Below are 17,891 nucleotides of genomic sequence, written 5' to 3'. Positions count from 1 at the left end.
ACCCAGTATCAATTCTCCAATGCCTCCCTCTATGTCTCTGGAGAGAGAGAGAGAGAGAGAGGGAGAGAGAGAGAGACAGAGAGAGACAGAGAGAGAGAGAGAGAGACAGAGAGAGAGAGAGAGACAGAGAGAGACAGAGAGTAAGAGAGAATCAAGTCTGATCAGTGAGTATCGAAGCTGCACTTTCATGATTACTTAGTAACACACTCAATGATGTGGCAGCATGTTATAATAATGCATGGCATCTATGTGTAGGCTACTGTGTACATCATGCAAGCCACACTGGTGTGTATGTGCACTGTACACTATAGCTGTCACACGTAAATATAGCATCTGGCCCAGGCCTTAGCGTAACGGTCTGGGCACCGGACTGGTGATCCAGTCGCGGTGTGCCGCGGGTTCGACTCCCGGACCCGACACGGCTTTTACCGCATGTCATCCCCCCATCTCTCTCCCGTTCCTGTCAGCCTACTTTCTATCCCTTAAAAAATCAATAAAGGCGTAAGCCGCAAAAAATATCTTAAAAAAAAAATATATATATATAGCATCTGATGCTAAATGTATCTGCCATCAGAGCAGCACACATGAGGCATGAGGCAGAACATTAGAAACGGTGTTCCCGTCTCTCAATCTCCCTCCAGCCCACAGGGTGGCACTCTGTTCTGCGTCTGTGGGCTGGGGCGCTGCAGCAGTGTCTGCAGATTGAGACGAGCCTCCTAAGCCTGGCAGCTCTTTCTCTGCCTCTCTCTCTCTCTCTCTGGGCTCCATCTGTCCCCCTCTCTTCACACTATTAAATGCCTGTGTGTGTGTGTGTGTGTGTGTGTGTGTGTGTGTGTGTGTGTGTGTGTGTGTGTGTGTGTGTGTGTGTGTGTGTGTGTGTGTGTGTGTGTGTGTGTGTGTGTGTGTGTGTGTGTGTGTGTGTGTGTGTGTGTGTGTGTGTGTGTGCGTGTGTGTGTGTGCCTGTGCGTGCACGTGGCTGTGCGTGTGTGACTAAGCCCTGTCTGTCTGGCTCTCCATACTACTGGATGCCTGTGATTAGAGCGCTTCAATCACAGGCATCCTCTTCATTTACATCACCCAATCACAGGCATCCTCTTCATTTACATCACCCAATCACAGGCATCCTCTTCATTTACATCACCCAATCACATCAGGCATCCTCTTCATTTAGAAGAATACCTCAGCTGAGGAATATAATCAATATATGCTTTCCAAAACAAACCCCTAACTTTTCAGGAAATGGGGAAAACGTTCCTATATTCCTGTAGTCCACTCCTGACGTTGTTCTCTATGGAGTGTAACATTGGGTCATCTTAAAATCGCCTTATAAGAATTGTGGTCGAAAGAATAAACAAACTATCAAATATGAGACAAATATATGACTTAACAACAATATCGAGACAGTCTGTTTCTGGCGAAAATGTAACTAATTCAGCAGCAGTAACATTAGCGTTGTCTCACCGCCAGTTGATGCTTCATATCCATATGACTTGAACACAGTCCTTATTTTATGCAATATTTAAAAAATTGCACCCGTGTGAAATACTTTGGTGCCTTTGGAGTCAAGCACAGTTGTTGACTTAAGCACGAGGGTTGTAATGACCCCTCCTTCCTGGCCTGTGTGTGTGTGTGTGTGTGTGTGTGTGTGTGTGTGTGTGTGTGTGTGTGTGTGTGTGTGTGTGTGTGTGTGTGTGTGTGTGTGTGTGTGCGTGTGTGAGTGAGTGTGTGTGTGTGTGACCCATGTGACCCCAATTGGCTGACTGTTCAGTGTGCAACTGTAGGGGTCAATAGGTTGTGCTTCAAACAGACATTCCGTGCTAAATCAGACAGACAAACATACACACACGGCTGTTCTTGGGAGCGGCTAGCACCGCTCAAAAAATGAATTCAGAATGGAGTAAAAAAAAAAAAAACGGGACCCAGGTAAATGACGTCAGACATTGGTGCTCAATGGGTGCAATGCAGTTATTATTTAGTCTGAGAAATATATGAAGATACAAAGTTTGTGCCTAGACGATATCTTCCACAGTGGTTCTCTTGTGGCTTTGGCCAGATTTAAACCGTGAAAAGTTGCCGCTGCACACCTGGGGAGGCATTTTCACCTAATGAAACCTGAGATCAATAGAAGCGCTCTTTCCTCTCGTATATATAGTGCATGTACACGAGGGAAATAAAGCATTATTTTTCATCCTCAAATGTATAATGGATATCATTCTTCATTTATCCCATTCTGAACGGGCACCCATTTTGGTGTTGGCATCATGTTATGCTTTAGCTATTTAAAAATAGCAGATCTACAAGCTCATATCGCGCCACCGAGTGTCGCGATACGAGCTTGTAGGTCTGCTATTTTTGAAAAATCGAAGCACGACTGACATTTTTAGAATCTGATCTCAGGTCAGAATGGGTTCATCAGACCAGTGTGTGTCCGGCGGAAACCTGGTATGAATCTGATCTCAGGTCAGAATGGGTTCATCAGACCAGTGTGTGTCCGGCGGAAACCTCGTATGAATCTGATCTCAGGTCAGAATGGGTTAATGGTTAGTTCAATTCCACGTTTGCCGCCGAGGGGAAATATTTCTTTGGAGGACGACGTCCCAAGTATTAGGAAAAAAGATAAGTTATGGACACGAAAAAAGCATTAGGCAAGAAGGTGTCATCTGAAAGAATGATGGGGGGGGGGGGGGGGGGGGTCTGCCAGTCCTCAGCGTTCATTTAACTCAGAAAAACCTACAGCCAAATGGACCTGTAAGGGTCTGCACTGTGCACACAGAACCTACAGCCAAATGGACCTGTAAGGGTCTGCACTGTGCACACAGAACCTACAGCCAAATGGACCTGTAAGGGTCTGCACTGTGCACACAGAACCTACAGCCAAATGGACCTGTAAGGGTCTGCACTGTGCACACAGAACCTACAGCCAAATGGACCTGTAAGGGTCTGCACTGTGCACACAGAACCTACAGCCAAATGGACCTGTAAGGGTCTGCACTGTGCACACAGAACCTACAGCCAAATGGACCTGTAAGGGTCTGCACTGTGCACACAGAACCTACAGCCAAATGGACCTGTAAGGGTCTGCACTGTGTGCACACAGAACCTACAGCCAAATGGACCTGTAAGGGTCTGCACTGTGCACACAGAACCTACAGCCAAATGGACCTGTGAGGGTCTGCACTGTGAACACAGAACCTACAGCCAAATGGACCTGTAAGGGTCTGCACTGTGCACCCAGAACCTACAGCCAAATGGACCTGTAAGGGTCTGCACTGTGAACACAGAACCTACAGCCAAATGGACCTGTAAGGGTCTGCACTGTGCACACACAACCTACAGCCAAATGGACCTGTGAGGGTCTGCACTGTGCACACAGAACCTACAGCCAAATGGACCTGTAAGGGTCTGCACTGTGCACACACAACCTACAGCCAAATGGACCTGTAAGGGTATGCACTGTGCACACAGAACCTACAGCCAAATGGACCTGTAAGGGTATGCACTGTGAACACAGAACCTACAGCCAAATGGACCTGTAAGGGTCTGCACTGTGAACACAGAACCTACAGCCAAATGGACCTGTAAGGGTATGCACTGTGCACACAGAACCTACAGCCAAATGGACCTGTAAGGGGCTGCACTGTGCACACACAACCTACAGCCAAATGGACCTGTAAGGGTCTGCACTGTGCACACAGAATCATCATCTCTGAGTATTATATCACATAATACACTATAATTAAAAATAGGGGAAAAAATGACATTTACATGTTAATCTACTCCACTGGCCACAACTTGACATTTTAAATCAAGAGCTCAAGTTTAGAAGAAAAGACAGAGGAGACAGAGGCACGAGGGGAGGAGAAAAGACCAGATACTGCAAGAAAAGAGGAGAGAGGAGAGGAGAGGAGATAAGAGAAGAGCTGGAGCAGTGAAGAGCAGCAGTCACTTCAGGTGCAGCCTCTTATCAGAAGCAGAAAGACAGAGAGAGAGACAGACAGACAGACAGAGAGAGAGACAGAGAGAGACAGAAAGAGAGAGAGAAAGAGACAGAGACAGAAAGAGAGAGAGAGGGGCATAGAGAGAGAGAGATAGAGACAGAGACAGAAAGAGAGAGAGGGGCATAGATAGAGTAGAGAGAGAGAGAGAGAGAGAGAGCGAGAGAGACCTTTCTTATGTAATCTGTGATTTCATTCAGCCTCCGTATCAGATGATTGTCTGGGAGAAGAAAAAGCCATTTTGAAGGGAAGGGGAACGGGCCACGTGAAAAGGGATCGTCTCCCCGGCAGCTCACCCTTCCATGTCGAACCAGCCGCATGGCACGGAAGGTCAGCGGAATTATTGGGTGCCGGGGGGTGCGGGGAGTGGGTGGCTGCATGGTGCGGCACAAGACAATGATACGGCCTTAACCCTCATTTGGAGGTGCCATTTCCCCACCTGACCCCCCTGCTAAAGTGTTATTTTTCCGTGTTATGAAATGTGATAGCTCTCTGGTGAAACAGGAGTCTCTTGGTTAAGGAGGTAATACTCACCCGGTACAGAGACTATATACGCCGCCACCCTGTGTGTAAACAGGCGGCGTTGTGCAGGCTTGCCGCACCGCGCCACGCGGACAGTTCAATCAGGCTGTAAACAGCGTCCATTAAAGCGCTTGGCTAACGGCAGCCGCGCACGCGGCGGCAGCCGAGATTGCACTGTTTGGGGGAGATGATGATAATGTCTTTGTGGATTTCACCTAAACATGTCAGTTTGAACCAAGGGCAGTGTAAGTGTCATATAACCTGTTCTGGCTACTGCTCTCCCTCTCAGCGCCATGGAGGGTATACTTCCACACAGGAGAGTTGGGTGTGCACCGTCGAGGACCAGCAATTCAGATGGAATATGAAAAGAAATATAATGAAATTAATGTCATAAGAATACACAAACTGTATTACATATAACTTTGCAAGTGCTTTTATTTTTATGAATTAATTTATGTTTAACATAAATAAGGCTCTTATGTGTGGGACATTTTGTCCCTCATCTCAAGAATGAGTGCTATATATAGACGTCTGTATACATTTATACGTCTACATTTAGACCTTGATTAGCCTGGCTAATCAAGGTTTTACTCCACTACAGTTATTTGCCAACTTTAGTTACTAGTTACTTTGTAGTTTAAAGTTTTTGATTTACACATTACTCACTTCAGCCCTATATATACATTTCGACACATGCGACACATTGTGAGCTTGTAGATCTGCTATTTTCAAATTTTCACAATATTTGTATGCATTTGAAAACGTGAGTACTTTTGGTACGTTTAGTACATTTCTATATTGCAGTATTGATACTTTTACTTAAGTAAACCATTTGAGAACGTTTCTATCTTACTGCTCTCCCCTCAGCGCCAGGAGGGCAGTGTATGGCTCGTAGACCCATTATATAAGCGAGCAACCTCCATCATGTTTGTGTAACAGAGCAAAAAAAGAAATGGAAGACGAAGAAGGTGGAACAACGTTCTATTGTATATGCTCTGTTGTATGACGGGGAAAACAATGTGGGTCATCTGAGCAGCAGAGGAGACAATAGGTTCACCTAACACTGTAACACATGCACAGTGGTCGCTCTGCCACTGATCTCTAATGACACTTATTGTACTGATTGCACTGTGTGGACAGTGACATTGCACCGATTGTAGCCTGAGGCCTCATTCACACGTATCAAACACCAATCAAGCAAATGTTTGGTAGTTTTTTTTGGGCCACCACAATGCTTTTCCAATGGGAGTCACATGGTTTGATCAAACATTTGTGTTTGATTGCTGATTGCTGGTGGTGTTCTGCCCCTCCCCCCTCATCAAACAAAAATGTTTGGTCAAACCATGTGACTCCTATTGGAAAAGCATTGTGGTGGCCCAAAAAAACCCAAACATTTGCTTGATTGGTGTTTGGTACGTGTGAATGAGGCCTAACTGGTTGTTTCACTGAAACGGAAACTGACACTATTTTGTTTTGGGTGGGAACAACTGTAACTTGTTGTTTTCATGCATAATGCAGGATAGTAGATTGATCGATATCTATCTATCTATCTATCTATCTATATATATATATCTATCTATCTAATTCAAAGCTCTACCTCCTGAGCCACTTTGAGTCTGGAGGCTACTGTCACTGTGGATCATGAACTAGTCTCAAATGTTCAAGTAAGCTGAGTGCAAAGAAAAAAAAACAATGAAGTTCTACAAAGTGACTATAGGAATGTAGGTGTCAGGACACACAGGATAATTTAAAACAACAAGCAATAATTTATAACACACACAGAGTAGAGCAAGAGGAATAATATTATTCCATGGGCCGAGCATCATGTTTGAGAGGCCTATACTTGTCCAGCAATTACAAAGTCAATTTTTACATCTTCATTGGCATTAATAAGTAAGGTGGGGGTGCCTAATGCTTCATTAATTTGATATTCTATTTTCATTAATGTAAAATGATGTGAGCGGATTCCTGAATAATTCAGAGTCAAAGCGAGCCGAGTGCAATATCCAATGTAAATCAAATGTGGAGGAGACAGAGGGGCTAATCAGACAGAGGGGCTAATCAGACAGAGGGGCTAATCGCACTGCATAAGAGGTTTCATTTGATTGTGCTTCTATTAATAACAACCCCATATTACTTTATTCATAACCCCGCTGGTCATTCCATTCCATTCCATTCTGAAATCCAATGTTGTGCTTAATGTCTTGTGAGAAAGAGTCAGTAATTTGTCCTGTGGGTTATGATTTTATATGGTCGTTCAGCTCAGTAGAGGGAGGGCACTTCATACAGTAGAGGAGAGGACAGGAGGTGATCACTGAGCTGGTGTTAGCTTTTATTTATTTATTTTGGGAGTGATGTTCAGCATCTTGGTCTGCTCTCAGCAGCTCCATCTAGGGGAGCGGAGAGGCACCTGTAAGCCTGTGGGTTAAGGAATTTCCTTCTCTCACATCCTCTGCAGATGAAAACGGAATAATAATAGTAAAAATGATGATATCTTTTCCAGGCGGCTCTGGGACAAATCAGCACTTTTACTTGTTTCGTTGCCATCTTTTTACCTTTTGATGTGCAGGGCACACGAGGACACGCGACTACAGACTTGAGGCTTGAACATAATACGTAGACTGACCCAGGGTTCTTAATACGTAGCGTAGACTGACCCAGGGGAACATAACACGTAGACTGACCCAGGGTTCTTTGGATAATGAGTGCCCAGAGGGCTGTGGCATGGACATGCTATCCTCATTCGAGGGGGTCAGACAGACAGAGACAGACAGACAGACAGACCGATTAAGAGAGAGAGGTGTTGGGGTTGTCACCTCGGGGGCCTCCACCCTGCATGCACACAGGGAGCGGAGGAGGCGCCCTATTGCCCCCCTTCTTCCGCGAGCAGGCCCTGCCATCATTCAAAGCAGATGGCATTTTTGATTTTCCTTAATGTGTCAGGCCTTATTTTTTGGGAATGCAGCCTCTGGCACTGGCCCTGCAGGGTAGACTAGTTATTAGGCATGTGTGTACGCTTATAACTTAGCCAAACCACCGAGGCTTTGCACACTGCAGCCCTGAAGCCTCAAACTGGAGGTTTCCCTTTTCTCTCTCTGTCTGTCTGTCAGTTCACTAAGCAGTGCATATGGAAGGAAACAGAAACGTGTGAACATAACTAAATACAAGACCTCTGCAAAAACACTGCTGTGGCTTTATACCAAGCACTGTGGACATTATAGGAATCCAAAGGTGTTGTAATGTGATGTTTTTTGTAAAATGTATACATTTATTTATGTGTGTGTGTGTGTGTGTGTGTGTGTGTGTGTGTGTGTGTGTGTGTGTGTGTGTGTGTGTGTGTGTGTGTGTGTTATTTATATAACATTAAATACAAGTTAAAGCTCTATACTGTCTGTCTCCTGATTGGATAAGAGTGGTATCCAAAACTGAACATGTACTGTTTGCTAAAGTAAAGAGAAAACGTGTTTGTTCAATGTTCAGTAAACCCTGTTACTGAACAAACACCCACCCACAGCTTTTTAACACTTCATTAAATGTGTTTTTTCTTTTCTTTTAATCACGCCACCTTAGATAAGATAAGATCTTTATTTGTCACTGTATGAGCCATACAATGACATTTAGTTTAGTGCAACCATAACACAGTAGTATCAACAAAGGGAACAAAAATGAAAAGAAAGAAAGAAACACTGATGGGGCAACATAATGGCATAAATTGTTAATCATAATAAGTTGTGATTATAATCATCATAAGGTGGCATAATCACGCCACCTTTAAAGTAATCAGCATTTCCATTTCCAATTGGGTTAACCTGTAGATAAATACATTCTAGTGCATATATTGCACCTCTAAATGTGTCACATCATACCATGCAGTGTGTTGTGTTGTGGTAGAATCATAGGTAACTTGAGGCTCCATCTGTATTCAAAGTGCTCAATTACAATGACAGAATACAACTCCAGGGCCCCACGCAGTAAAACCCTCAGTGTTCTGCATGTATCCATGTGGAACTCAGAGACAAGCCAAACCTTACAGTACGTACATGTGTTAGTCTCAGCATTATAACACTGAGGGTTTTCCAGTGTACAGTACACCCCTACATGTCACAACAGACCACACTGACAAACACAAACACGTATACAGCACATCTACCAGTTTTCTGCTACGTGTGAGATAATTAGCAAGCACAGCTGACTCCTTCAGCCCCCCCCCCCCCCATCGTTTCTCTGCTAACAGGGGCGTGAGTCCCACTTATTAGACGTGATTATCCACCCTGGGCACCACTATGTAGATTAGCTTTATTACATCCTTCAAACCGGTTACTCTGCTATTTGGACAGAAAATGTAATTCAATGATGTCTTAGATATAAATCTGCATTTTACACAGACAGAGCAGAGTCCCACTCTCACAGCACCGGTTATGACAGCTGGGCTGATTAACACTAGGAAGGCTGAAAAAAAATCACTCCTACTCAGTCTGACTATATCGGCCCATTCGACCGCTCTCCCCCTTTATCCCCCCACCCCCGCACCACTCGTTCACACCTCTTCAGCTGGAGAAGTCATTGTTGCCTACACGCACTCACTTTTATTTATTTTTTCTTCCCTCTCTTATGAATACATTATTATACACCCAATGAAAATGTACACTTCACGGATTATATAGGCCATTTGGAATTAGAACAATCGGTAGAAAATTGGCCGAGAATAGCACAATAGCACATTAATTATTGCCTAAATGTAGGCTACGGACTTTTCTGAAAATGGTTAATCTGCAAGCTGCCCGACATTTCAACTTGATATGTTTCGTAGAGAGGGCATAGGCCTACACAAGCCAGAATTCCGTAGTTTACATGGTATTTTGAATTTTTTAAAATGAGCAAAAAATAAGCGAGTTATGTAAAGAGGGGTGGAGGGGAAAAGGCGATTATTTGGCACAATCAATCAAATATATATTAATTACATCGCGTAGCCTATAATGTTTCCCCCTCTATATAAAAATGACAATATATAACTCTAATGTCGTATTTCGTCATGTATGTGAACTATAGGCTGCTTGAAATACTGTTGGTCAAAGTAACTAGTTGGGCAGGCTAAATATAATAGTAGGCTATAAGCCCGTTTTCAGCTAAATGCGGAAATGTCCAGGCTAAAAAACTTATCGAACGGGAGTCGTGTTAATATTTATTTACTCGTCATTGTCATGTTCACTCCAAATAAGCAAGTATTATGTAATAAATAAATTAATTTCGTGGCTTTTTGTTCTCTTTTCTCCAGGCGCATACCCGCATCGAGATGAGCTCTGCGACAGCCGTGCTGTGCTGTTTTCAATTAAATTACTTGCAGTATAATATTAATAAATACTACATCCTATATACATTGCTTGTCTGTCTAATCATTCAAATGTTTTTCTATATGCATATTGCATAGTTTATGTAAGCCTGAATTAAAGTCTGATTACTGAGGCTTTTTCCCCCGTCTCTCTCACAAACAACGAAGCCTATAAATATTGTCACCTTTATGCAAGTTCGTTTGATATTGTTTAATTCGATAACGATAGCGAATATGCAGCTATCCGTATAGGTGCCCTTTGTGTCAGTGTGCGCCTGCCCAACCCCTGGCCTCTGTAGAACCTGAATCCCCCCCCCCACCTCATTTCCCCTCACTGTATTTTACATTCCTGCTGTTGTCACCACGCGGTAAATAATGAATACTTTGTGTTAATTCAACCATGTTTATTTTTTCTTATTGTTCACAATATCAGAAAGCATGAAAGAAAGTAAATATAAAGCGAAATAAAATCAGGGAAAACACAAATCCAGTTTCTGTTGCTATACTTAGAGACACTTGACACATGTCATTGTAATTGTTCCCGTACATGTGCCACATGCCCGTTTGCCACATTTGTGGCAGCTGGATAGCGTCTTGTTTCCACATCTGTCAAGCTGACACTGCCGTCGCTTCTTGGGCGTGTCTGGTGTCTGTGGACCATCCTGTCTCCTCTTGGCAGTTTGCTGGTTCTGTGGTGTGGTAGGCAGCGGCTGCAGTGCGCTGCGCTGCTGGCGCCGAGGGGTGCGTGGTGGCATGACTGAGTCCTTTTCACCCATGTGTTCCTCGCGGAGCTGTAGTGCCAAGTCCTGTAGGAACTCTCTCCTGGTGAGCTGCGGTTTGTTCAAGCACTGTTTGTACAACACATAGGCATTGATGGCAGCCAGGTCCAGAATGTTGTAAAAGACAGCCATTGGCCAACGCCTGGTGCCAAGTCTGACGCTGTAGTTTCGTGCCATCTGATCCAAAATGTCCACTCCCCATTTCGTGTCATTATAGTCCGTTACAGACTCTGGTTTCGCTTTGGGGTCTTTACCAATCACGATCGAACGGTGCATGGTGCTTAGAATGCAAACGTTTTTGTTTGCTTTGCTTTGGTAAATCGTCAGTGTGGCACCATCACTTGTCATCAGTTGTGTGTGGAACAGCTGTTCTTTTCCACGTGCGGATGGAGGCAACTCTCGCCTCTGTCTGTTCACAGTTCCAAGTATCGTTGTGTTGTTTGCTAGGAGAGACTGCCCCAACTTCATCGAAGTGAAAAAGTTATCCATTGTGATGTTTCGGCCTCTGTCGAGGAATGGTGCTACCAGCCTCTGGACCACGTCTTGAGAGAGCGGCACGCCATCACTATATATACAAATGACAGGGAGAAGGTGTAATGGTTATTACAACGCAAAAATATATACATAATAGGCTTTGATGTAAAGACATTTTAAATGATTATTGATTATTAGAAAAGGAAAATAAATCACCTGCTGCGGTACTGGCCCTTTCCAAGGTATGGAAATGTGTGTGTGACCAGTGTTAGTCGACTCGGAATTGCAGCCATCCGTAGGTGCCCTTTGTGTCAGTGTGCGCCTGCCCAACCCCCCCAACCCCTGATGTGTGGCACCTATACGGATGGCTGCAATTCGAAGTGGCCTCTGTAAAACCTGAATCCCCCCCCCCACCCCATTTCCCGAGTCGACGAGCAACACTGGTCACACACACACACAAAAAACTGCTTAGGCCCAAATATTCGTTCAAAAACATACTATATTAACCCAATGAAGCATTACACTTGTTTACAACAGGGTCCACATTGTTCAATTCATCAAAACATTTAGAGACATACCAATAGACAAATAGGGAAATATATATATATATATATATATATATATATAGCTTGTCCCATGTAGGCCTAAATGTAGGCCCCCCCCCCACCCCATTTCCCCTCACTGTATATGTATCTTTTCCCTTTTTGAATCCACGACGAGTTGAGCAGTTTTTTGTGTATGTTTGACCCCGACATGTTGGAAAACGTCAAAGACTGCACAGTGAAGTTTGCTGCAATAACGGACATTTGGAATCAGTTCACAGATAACTGCATATCTTGCTACCGCGTGGTGACAACAGCAGGAATGTGTGGTGCATATATATGTGCATGACACCAATTCTCAACTTCTCAGACAATATTTATAGGCTTCGTTGTTTGTGAGACGGGGAAAAAGCCTCCGTAATCAGACTTTAATTCAGGCTTACATAAACTATGCAATATGCATGCAGAAAAACATTTGAATGATTAGACAGACAAACAATATATATAGGATGTAGTATTTACAGAGCATATTTATTTTAATGATCAATCAGTCGTATTCCGCAGAGGAACTAACGTGATAAACTTTCAAGTTATTATTTATTATATATATCATTTTTATACACATTAAAGCATTAGCTTTTTGCCAATTATTTGGGGGCCCACTTGGAATATCCTTAGTGGGCCCCGGACCACAGGTTGAAAATCACTGCTCTAAAGCAGTGGTTCCCAAAGTGGGGTCCGGGGACCCCCAGGGGGTCTGTAACTCTGAGAGTGTACATTTGGTTCCATTTGTACACTCTGAGTTTAATTAACATTGATTTTACAATATAAATTGGGGTCGCAGAAACTAGCCTATCTACAAATGGCAATCGCATACAGTACATTTTATTTTGTTTAGTTTATCTACTAAATCTTTTATTTTAAATGTGGACTCTGCCTTATTGTAGGGTCCCCTATTGTAACTAATCTAACTGATTCCAAATGTCCGTTATTGCAGCAAACTTGTCTGTTTCTTTGCGTGCTTCTCTGGTGTCCTTGTCGTCAAATCGCAGGTATCGCATTATGGATTTGAAACGGTCACGAGACATTGTTTCTCTCACCGTCTCATTCCCCCATGCCCCTTTCGCCCACAGTTGATTCAATGGATAACCAGATGTCGACATCGCACGAATGAAAAACACGCTGATGAATGCTTTCAGTTCAGTAACAGACAGATCCCATTCTTGATTCTGTCCATCACTGCGGGCAAACTTCACTGTGCAGTCTTTGACGTTTTCCAACATGTCGGGGTCAAACATACACAAAAAACTGCTCAACTCGTCGTGGATTCTGACTTTGGCAAAAGCAGTAGGACCTGGCCTGGCATTTCCCCTCACTGTATATGTATCTTTATTCTTTTCCCTTTTTGCTTCCTATATGAATTCCTGTTCTACTGGCTGGTAGCCTATGTCTTGTATAGGGCCTTGTATATCTTTTTATTTTAAGCATGCCGCCGCATTCTGTCAGAGCAGAGACATATTTATTTAAAATAATCCTGTCTCGCACGGCCTATATAGAGCCAATGAACGGAGCACATTCCCTCAGCATGTATTATTATTAACGAAAAACATAAATACTAGCCTACTATTTTATTGGTCTAGTTCAGTTGATTTAAACAAAAGTAATACATTCAGTATAGGCCTGGTTTTGATATAATGATGCGCTATAACAGAACAGGAATTCATCATATAGGAAGCAAAAAGGGAAAAGATACATATACAGTGAGGGGAAATGGGGTGGGGGGGGGGCCTACATTTAGGCCTACATGGGACAAGCTATATATATATATATATATATATATATATATTTCCCTATTTGTCTATTGGTATGTCTCTAAATGTTTTGATGAATTGAACAATGTGGACCCTGTTGTAAACAAGTGTAATGCTTCATTGGGTTAATATAGTATGTTTTTGAACGAATATTTGGGCCTAAGCAGTTTTTTGTGTGTGTGTGTGACCAGTGTTGCTCGTCGACTCGGGAAATGGGGTGGGGGGGGGGATTCAGGTTTTACAGAGGCCACTTCGAATTGCAGCCATCCGTATAGGTGCCACACATCAGGGGTTGGGGGGGTTGGGCAGGCGCACACTGACACAAAGGGCACCTACGGATGGCTGCAATTCCGAGTCGACTAACACTGGTCACACACACATTTCCATACCTTGGAAAGGGCCAGTACCGCAGCAGGTGATTTATTTTCCTTTTCTAATAATCAATAATCATTTAAAATGTCTTTACATCAAAGCCTATTATGTATATATTTTTGCGTTGTAATAACCATTACACCTTCTCCCTGTCATTTGTATATATAGTGATGGCGTGCCGCTCTCTCAAGACGTGGTCCAGAGGCTGGTAGCACCATTCCTCGACAGAGGCCGAAACATCACAATGGATAACTTTTTCACTTCGATGAAGTTGGGGCAGTCTCTCCTAGCAAACAACACAACGATACTTGGAACTGTGAACAGACAGAGGCGAGAGTTGCCTCCATCCGCACGTGGAAAAGAACAGCTGTTCCACACACAACTGATGACAAGTGATGGTGCCACACTGACGATTTACCAAAGCAAAGCAAACAAAAACGTTTGCATTCTAAGCACCATGCACCGTTCGATCGTGATTGGTAAAGACCCCAAAGCGAAACCAGAGTCTGTAACGGACTATAATGACACGAAATGGGGAGTGGACATTTTGGATCAGATGGCACGAAACTACAGCGTCAGACTTGGCACCAGGCGTTGGCCAATGGCTGTCTTTTACAACATTCTGGACCTGGCTGCCATCAATGCCTATGTGTTGTACAAACAGTGCTTGAACAAACCGCAGCTCACCAGGAGAGAGTTCCTACAGGACTTGGCACTACAGCTCCGCGAGGAACACATGGGTGAAAAGGACTCAGTCATGCCACCACGCACCCCTCGGCGCCAGCAGCGCAGCGCACTGCAGCCGCTGCCTACCACACCACAGAACCAGCAAACTGCCAAGAGGAGACAGGATGGTCCACAGACACCAGACACGCCCAAGAAGCGACGGCAGTGTCAGCTTGACAGATGTGGAAACAAGACGCTATCCAGCTGCCACAAATGTGGCAAACGGGCATGTGGCACATGTACGGGAACAATTACAATGACATGTGTCAAGTGTCTCTAAGTATAGCAACAGAAACTGGATTTGTGTTTTCCCTGATTTTATTTCGCTTTATATTTACTTTCTTTCATGCTTTCTGATATTGTGAACAATAAGAAAAAATAAACATGGTTGAATTAACACAAAGTATTCATTATTTACCGCGTGGTGACAACAGCAGGAATGTAAAATACAGTGAGGGGAAATGAGGTGGGGGGGGGGATTCAGGTTCTACAGAGGCCAGGGGTTGGGCAGGCGCACACTGACACAAAGGGCACCTATACGGATAGCTGCATATTCGCTATCGTTATCGAATTAAACAATATCAAACGAACTTGCATAAAGGTGACAATATTTATAGGCTTCGTTGTTTGTGAGAGAGACGGGGGAAAAAGCCTCAGTAATCAGACTTTAATTCAGGCTTACATAAACTATGCAATATGCATATAGAAAAGCATTTGAATGATTAGACAGACAAGCAATGTATATAGGATGTAGTATTTATTAATATTATACTGCAAGTAATTTAATTGAAAACAGCACAGCACGGCTGTCGCAGAGCTCATCTCGATGCGGGTATGCGCCTGGAGAAAAGAGAACAAAAAGCCACGAAATTAATTTATTTATTACATAATACTTGCTTATTTGGAGTGAACATGACAATGACGAGTAAATAAATATTAACACGACTCCCGTTCGATAAGTTTTTTAGCCTGGACATTTCCGCATTTAGCTGAAAACGGGCTTATAGCCTACTATTATATTTAGCCTGCCCAACTAGTTACTTTGACCAACAGTATTTCAAGCAGCCTATAGTTCACATACATGACGAAATACGACATTAGAGTTATATATTGTCATTTTTATATAGAGGGGGAAACATTATAGGCTACGCGATGTAATTAATATATATTTGATTGATTGTGCCAAATAATCGCCTTTTCCCCTCCACCCCTCTTTACATAACTCGCTTATTTTTTGCTCATTTTAAAAAATTCAAAATACCATGTAAACTACGGAATTCTGGCTTGTGTAGGCCTATGCCCTCTCTACGAAACATATCAAGTTGAAATGTCGGGCAGCTTGCAGATTAACCATTTTCAGAAAAGTCCGTAGCCTACATTTAGGCAATAATTAATGTGCTATTGTGCTATTCTCGGCCAATTTTCTACCGATTGTTCTAATTCCAAATGGCCTATATAATCCGTGAAGTGTACATTTTCATTGGGTGTATAATAATGTATTCATAAGAGAGGGAAGAAAATAAAAATAAAAGTGAGTGCGTGTAGGCAACAATGACGTCTCCAGCTGAAGAGGTGTGAACGAGTGGTGCGGGGGTGGGGGGATAAAGGGGGAGAGCGGTCGAATGGGCCGATATAGTCAGACTGAGTAAGAGATATATGCCTAAAATCATATTTAGAAAAAGTTTCAAATGGGGAAAAAAACAGAGATGATTTCAATCGAATATTTAGACAAAGTCATGAAAGGGGAACTTTCTCTGGACTCCATGGGCTGAGAAAATAAACATTGAAATCTCAAATTCGGTCAGAACGGCTGCTCAGACTTCCTAGTGTTAAACTATCAGGCTGACGAGAGAGAGAGCGCCATCGCCCCACGACGCTCCCCCCGCAGGACGACAGGCGCAAGTACAAAGCCTTTTCCTCTGATTAGAGAGAAAATCCCCCCGAATAGCCAACGGTGGGGATATGGTAATGACCTCTCCATCAGGGCTATGATGCATGGTTGTACACACACACGCACGCACGCAGTACTTTTACTATGACTATGATGCACGAATAGCGCACACGTGCATCAGGCTCATATATTGGAAGTTGCAGGCCCCCGGGGGCCCCCACCAACTACTCACCACTTTTACACAATAAAGAATATGCATTGCACACATGCATTGCACACATACACCATTCAAATACTGTAGAACAAACACTGTTTTTGAAGAAACCTTGTTGGTTCACTGAAATATGTTTAGTATAGAAATGGCGCCTGAAACAGCCACCTTACTGGTTGGTCCTCAGCCTCAGCATCCTAGCATTACTGACAGCCATCATGCTTAATGCCACCACAGCCCATATTATACCTAGTTGACTGGGAAGGATAGAGGTGTTGGGTTCCTTCCTGGTCACCTCATCGTCGAACCTGATGCCTGTCGTGGGTTTGGGAGACACGGTCATGACCCCTTCCTTAGCGACACCTGTCTACCTGTTTTTGTTATTTCTTCCAGCCTTTTAGTATGTGTGTGGTGAGCTTGGTGTGTTTTGGTTTTTGTACGCCTGTCTATTCATACACGTCTCTCTCTCTCTCTCTCTCTCTCTCTCTCTCTCTCTCTACCCTGCGCCAACAGCCAGTCTTCCCCACAATGTTGAGCCATTCACAGTTTTGACAACATGCCACATTCAGACCCTGATGCCAGTCAGTTACACCAGTCTGCATGCCAGTTTGTATGTTTGCTTGCTTGCCTCCAGTTAGTCTAATATACCATGTTTTGTTCTGTCTTCAGGATTACCTGCATGCGTTGCCAGTTTGCCAAGCCACCGCCTGGATAGCCACCTTCAGCCTGCTCCTACGTACAGTATATGCTTGCCTGTCAGAGTCAAAATATGGCCCTTGAGGAAAAATGAATTGGGGAACCCTGTTAGGGTTTGAGGTAGGTTGTCGGTCTCATGACAGTCGAACCGATAGTATGTCTAAACTAAAGCCTGTACCCCCGAAAACGTTTTCTAGCGAAAACAGAAAGAATATTTATATCAGATGAGGTTTAGACAGGAACCTCTTGTCAGGAACACCTCTGTATTGGACCCTTATGCAGAATATCCCAGGCAACAACGACTTGCACTCAAACACTCCTTTATTTAACTCAGAAAACCCTCCCAGGGCATATATAACAAACTTACAATCTCTGGAAACACAGCATTATAATCGAGCAACCTAACCAATAACACAGAGTCCCTAATACACCTCCAAACTCATTCACCAAAGTCTCTTCAGCCTAGAAGCACAGGTGGACACAGTCTCACAATCAGCCAGAGGAAGGGAGGCAACAGAGGGGCAAAGTCAGGGAGGTCGACCC

Source organism: Protomyctophum parallelum, assembly GCF_964188405.1.
Source record: "Protomyctophum parallelum genome assembly, chromosome: 2".
NCBI classification, from domain to species: Eukaryota; Metazoa; Chordata; class Actinopteri; order Myctophiformes; family Myctophidae; genus Protomyctophum; species Protomyctophum parallelum.
Note: the sequence above shows the minus strand (reverse complement) of the source record.